Below are 6,643 nucleotides of genomic sequence, written 5' to 3'. Positions count from 1 at the left end.
TTTATCGAAATAAATATATCGATATGTCGATATTTTTCCGAAGCCAGTGGGCCAGTAGTATTCTGAAATATATTCCCATTCCTAAAATACAATATCTAATAAACGTAATACGTATAAAGTAAGATTCAGAAAATTGAACGTGTTGGTTGTATTAAATTTTATTAATGAATTTCCTGGTAAAAAAGTACAGTCTTGGTCGTCTGCTGCAATATATGGAGAGAAAGGAGTTAATCAGCATGTTAAACAGGCTTGGAGGCTCCGCCAAGACTTACCACCTTCCATCTTAGATTTTGTATTATTTTTATACATATGTATTTGACAAAGTGACGCTCAACAACACATACGTTGGTATTATTTTCAAATATTCGTATAGCACTTGCTGTGACTGCGAATATCTAAATTGATACATCGATATTTTTTATATAACAAGACAAGTAAATAAGTATCACTAGCCTTCACTCACAGTCTCACACACGCACGGTCGACCATCAATCAAAAAGCCAGTTCGTTTGCCACTTTCTCTACAAATTGTAGATGTTTTGAAAAAAATTCTTGTGATATCGTAATTACGACCTCGAGTTATATTAAAGAGGATTTCTTACTTGGACACAACATAACACTAATATAGGTTAGTATCAGTACAATTTTTGTTTTTTGTAGCTTGGGTTTTCTAATAGTTAGTGCACATTGACTGGTATTGTATTGTGCGGTTTTTTAGTGTACTGTATCGCAAAATGAATTTGTCAGCGTCCGTGCTATTGCCGCTAGTTGGTGTTCGCGAGATGAAAGTGCAAATTCGTGAGAAATTTTCGCGTAACATTTAAGTTCCCATAAAATACCTCGCCAAAATCATCAGATTGTGCAAGATCTACTTTTTAAAAGTACAAAACTTCAAACCAGTGCAGAGTTGGTACGACGCATCATTCAAGAAACGCATATTTTTCAACCCTGAATAAATAAATAATCGGACGGACATATCCGAAGAGGACAAATCCAAGTTTGATATCAAAGAAGTGCGACTTTAATATGAAAATTTCAAATTTGATACGATTTTCATAACTGTCGTTCCAGAGCAGGAAGAAATCGTAAGCTTTTCTCAAATTGGTCATATCATTCACTTGAACCTCAAAAAACACCTCTTAGACTAGCAGCGGTTCATTGGACAAGTTCTACTTGACAAATTTAAGACTTGCCACAATGTTGTTAATAAAGGTAATAGCGTTGACAATAGATATTGTAACTTTAATATGGAGGTGATCGCCAGTGACAAGGATTTCCTAGTGACTGTCAAAGAGAATGAATGTCAGTTCCAGTTTAATTTGTCCAAAATCTGTTGGAAGCTCTGTCTCAGTAAAGAATATGAAAACATTGTAAGCTTCTTGAAACCCATCTTCAAATTCCTATTTGATGCATTTTGTGATATTGGACAGTTTTCTGTACCAACTGTAAAACATTAATGCAAAGTTTACACTAATGACTTAAATCCGGATTCTGTTTTATGGTTAAACCATAATACTATGTTTAGTTATGTGAATCCTTATCTATTTCAATCATATGTAAAGGGTAACGATTTTATTAATAAAATATTTTAAAGTTGTTTGAGATAGTGCAAAGATACACATTACAATGAAGTTACCGCTACGGCTGTTGAATTTCTCTCAAATTTTAATGGTTTAATCAAAGAAAAGGAACTTCTTGACAAATTAGATAAAGAAATACTGATCTATGTATGTTGTTTTGCCATCAGCGATGGCCTGGTGGCAGTTGCAAAAGAAATGGTGAATACAAACATAGGATGTGACTTTACAACAAACATTACAGATGTGTTTGATCTATGAAATGTGTTTCCAAAGAAAGATATGATGCTTGTGACTTTGAAGTTGACAACAGACATTCTCTTTGGTGTTAATAGTGATAGTGATGAACCACTCAAGAAAAAAAGTGTACAGATGAGAACAATTAAAGGTTTTTCTGTGTGTATTTATACATTTTTAAATGTAATGTTAAGTCATGTTTGACTAAATCGCAAATTTATCAAACTGTATAATGGACGTAATGTTAGCACTAATTATAGAGTGCGGTCTTTATGTAGACTTCTTAAGTTTTTGCGATTGCTACACTATTTTGAAATGATACTATTTTGTTTAGGTCTAAATATTTGTTTTTTCAAACAAACCACTGTAATAGACATAATTAGTTGTCGACTTTATTGTCAGCTGTGATCATGGGATCTATAAAGAGACCGAAATGTTGCTTTGTTTAAGAAACATGCACAAACAAATATACAATTTATAATACAAAAACATACTAAGTTTTGAATAAAAAAATTAAGTCCTTTACCATCTGGCAATTATTCTATCACTAACTAAATTACAAGAATGAGCCTATCAAATAAGTTAAAATATGAGTGCATTTGCCGATAACATTGTAACATTCTTTATATTTACCAGTATTATTGATTATAAAGCGAAACATTGTATTCATTATTTTCTATTGTATAAAAATAGGGCTTATTCAGAAAAGGTCTACCAAATATTTTGCAAATTAATTATATCTGATTTTAGTACCTGAGTAATTTAATAAGAAAATAAAATTTTTATTCATATTGTATGTTGTTTTAATTTATATTACAAGAGTCAAAGAAGGTACACGGTACATAGTACATTATATGTATATAACGCACACACACTCAACATATAGTGTATATATGTAAATGTAGATAGTATACATTGCAATAGAAAAGAAGGGTCAGGCCAAGAGTACTCTTAACCGACAAGCGTGTATGAAAGCACTGATGTATGTTAATGAGGCGAAACATGTGTGTCAGGACTAGCAAGTGGAAGACTGTTGTCTCTGCCTACCCCGATGGGAAAAAGGCATGAAGTATATGTATGTATGTATATACTGCAATGATAGATCATTATTATGTTTTAAAAATAATTATTACATGGGGCACACTGAAAGTTATACACTTTTACACAACTATTTGAATTTCGAATGGTAGGTATATATTTTGAAACATGGACAATAATAGACGTCGGGTCTACGCTAAAAAGTGTCCGCACCTATAGGGCGTTAAAATCGCATACAGAGCGTCAATCGCAACAGTCTTCGTTTGTTCGACTGACAGCGCGGTTGTCAATCATGCAGTACTATATAATAATAACTTGTAAAAATTACTGCAGTCGCATCAGCCTATCGCAGTCCACTGCTGGACATAGGCCTCCCCTAATGTGCGCCATTTCGCCCGGTCCTCAGCTTGTCGCATCCATTTCCCGCCAGCAACCTTTCGCAAGTCGTCACTCCACCTGGCCGGAGGGCGTCCTACACTACGTTTGCCGAGTCGTGGTCTCCACTCTAGAACTCAATTTCCCCATATCGGTTATCGGTTCTTCGACAGAAATGGCCAGCCCACTGCCACTTCAGCTTGTTTATTGCACGAGCTATATCGGTGACCTTAGGCTCTCTGTCGGATAACCTCATTAAGAGGGAGCAGAGGAAAAATTCCTAATCTTCGAATTGATTTTAGAGGAGTAAATCCACTTTAAAGTTAAAAATAAAATATTATACGAGTAACTACAGGATATATTGAAGCACTGACATTAATCAGAAACATAAAACAATAAAGTTTCCTCGATAGACAAAAATCACGAAAACACAACATCTAATTTTCAAATTTTTTCGATTTATTCTCGAAATGCTACGGGTTATTAGGACAAAAATTAGATAATTAATTATATTTATGCATGATCGACTACTGTTCTTACGGATTTTTTTAGTCCATTTAGTTTTAGGGTCGTATTCTAGAACTCTACTCAATGCTCAAGTCAGGATTTGAGTATGGTTTAAAGCACTCGAAATCATACTCAAGTCCCTGCCATTAGGGTCGTATTTCCAGTGCTTGTGTTGCCAGTGCAATCCTGACTTGAGCATTGAATCGAGTTCGTATTCCGGAACGTTACGAAAGTACCTCTAATTTTCACATTTTTTCGATTTATTCTCGAAATGCTACAGGTTATTAGGACAAAAATTAGATAATTAATGATATTTATACATGATCGACTATTGTCGTGACGGATTTTTTTTAATCCCTTTAGTTTTAGAGTTATTCCGCTAAAACTAATTTGGCACTTACGACATTTTTAATGCGCAAAAGATAACATCTCAAGTCGCATGTCACGGGATCTTCAAGCATATATTTGTTTCACAAATTAGTCATTATCGCTCCGTGGAGACGAGAGGATGTTGCCAAAATTCGCGGCTGATCTGTTTAATCGTCATCGTAAATTATCAATATTGATGGCTAATTGTCGAAGGTAAGTTTGTGAATTACCTACCTATGTTGAACGGTAAAATAAATATTGTGAGTGTGTGTGTAGTGTGCATAAGTGCACTTAGAACTGACGAATTTTGATTTCATCAGTAATAGGATTAAAAAATTCACCGGTATAAAAGTGAAGGTCGTGCAGACGATTTCAGTTGTTATTATGTGCCGGATAACACTTAAATTGGTTTATTCCCGCTTTCGCGGGCTATTCGATTGATATGATGAAACCATTTACATGTTATACATTACATATATTTTATAAATATATAATATTTGTAAAAATGACAGTATGATTTTGATGTAATTGATTGTTAGGTTACCTCTGCAAAACACACACAAAATATAGAAAGGACTTAGTACAGGCAGAGAATAAATAGTTGATATCGTTGTTTTTTTTTATTACGAGAATTGATTTGGATATTGAACAAAATAATTACACATATTTAATAGTAGGTATTTTACATTAAAGCAAAAGAAATTTAAATGAAATAAATAAAATTTTAAGTTTAAAGAAATTTAACACATTGATAACACAATTACTGTATTGGTTTTTGTCTTTGACTCGACAAGAAGAAGATTAGAGCAATTTGTTTATTTTCGTGTCTATTCTATATAGGTATTGTACTTTATAAAATTTCATTAGACACAAATTTTGTGTGGAACAGAAAAAAACTGTGTAGTCGTCAATAGGACTAATAAATTTACAACCGGTTCCAGTACAGTAAGTATTGTATTATGTTTATACAGGATGATGAAAAACCGCTGACCATTTTAAAGGAGTATATATACTGCCTAATGGAAATAAAAAATACGTGTTCGGTTTTTTTTTTCAAATGCCTAACACGTAAATAAGTTATGACGTCTCAAATTTTTATATCTTAAATTTTCATAAATTTTGTGGAAAGATTCTAGAAATTCAGTTTCCAGAATGTATCGGAAATAAAGCATAAATCATACTGTCATTTTTACAAATATTATTTTTTTATAATATGTAATGTAAAAATTTACCATTTACAGGTATCGTCATATCAATCAAGTGGCCCGTGAAAGCGGGAATAAACTAATTTAAATGTTTCGAGTTCTTAGGTTTTCGCGATTGTTACACATAAGAAATGAAACTATTTTTCCGGATTTAAATCGCGTCTATTTGTTTTCTCAAACAAATATACGCGATTTAAAACCGGAAAAATAGTTTCATTTCCTAATTTAAATGTTATTCAGCAAATATTCAAAAGAACTAAAATCGTCTGCACGATCTTCGCTCTTATACCGATGAATTTTTAGTCCTATTACTGATGAAACCAAAAGTCGTAAGTTCTAAGTGCGCTTATGCACATGAAAATAATATTTTTTATTATACCGTTCAAAATACGTAGGTAATTCACAAACTTACCTTCGACAATTAGCCATCAATATTGATAATTTACGATGACGATTAAACCGCTCAGCCGCAAATTCTGTCAACGACCTCTCGTCTCAACGGAGTGATAGTAACTAATTTGTGAAACAATTATATGCTTGAAGTTCCCGTGACATGCGACAGGACATATTGTGTTTTGCGCATTAAAATGCCGTAAGTGCTAAATTCGTTTTAGCGGAATAACTCTAAAACTAAAGGGATTAAAAAAACTCCGTAACGACAATAGTCGATCATGTATAAATATCATTAATTATCTAACTTTTGTCCTAATAACCTGTAGCATTTCGAGAATAAATCGAAAGAATGTGAAAATTAGAGGTAGTTTCGTGATTTTTCCTTTTCCTTTTGAATCTAGTCTATTTTAATATGCTAATAAATAGGTTGACATTTTTTGCATGGCTTCTATCAATTTGTATTTTAATTGAAAACGACAACGAAATGAATTATTTCAGCCTTGTCGTTTGGCTTCCCTAGAAAAATAAAAAAACTATCAAAAAAAAGAAAACTTGCAGAAATTTGTCAGATATTTACATAGACATACACACATACACCTTCACATATGTAGACACACAAATGCGCATACTCTACTATAGACCATTTGTTTATTATATTGTAAGTCGCTTTATTTAAAAAATATAATAATTAAAAATTAATGTCAAAATCTATTAATACAACGGAATTCCGATATAACATGTTATCAATATATATTTCAATTTGTTACATTGTTCTTTAATAAACAATATTTTAAGTCGCTTCGTTCTGGCATCGAATTAGTTTTTATGTAAAGTAAAAAAATAAATTTTAATCTGACAAACTTTGTAAAATAATAAGAGACTTAAAGAGTACAAACAGTACAGGTTACGATGAATTAAGTACAAACATAATTAAAATTGTGT

At 32.3% G+C, this 6,643-nt stretch overlaps 1 pseudogene; it reads left to right on the top strand.

Annotated features, from left to right (window-relative positions):
* Positions 1–734: 734 nt before the first annotated feature.
* On the top strand, positions 735–1,943 carry LOC113232663 (annotated as a pseudogene).
* Positions 1,944–6,643: the final 4,700 nt, after the last annotated feature.

The sequence above is a fragment of the Hyposmocoma kahamanoa genome, unplaced genomic scaffold (genome assembly GCF_003589595.1).
Source record: "Hyposmocoma kahamanoa isolate Upper Pololo Valley unplaced genomic scaffold, ASM358959v1 76179, whole genome shotgun sequence".
NCBI lineage: Eukaryota > Metazoa > Arthropoda > Insecta > Lepidoptera > Cosmopterigidae > Hyposmocoma > Hyposmocoma kahamanoa.
This window is presented reverse-complemented; position numbering and strand designations above follow the sequence as displayed.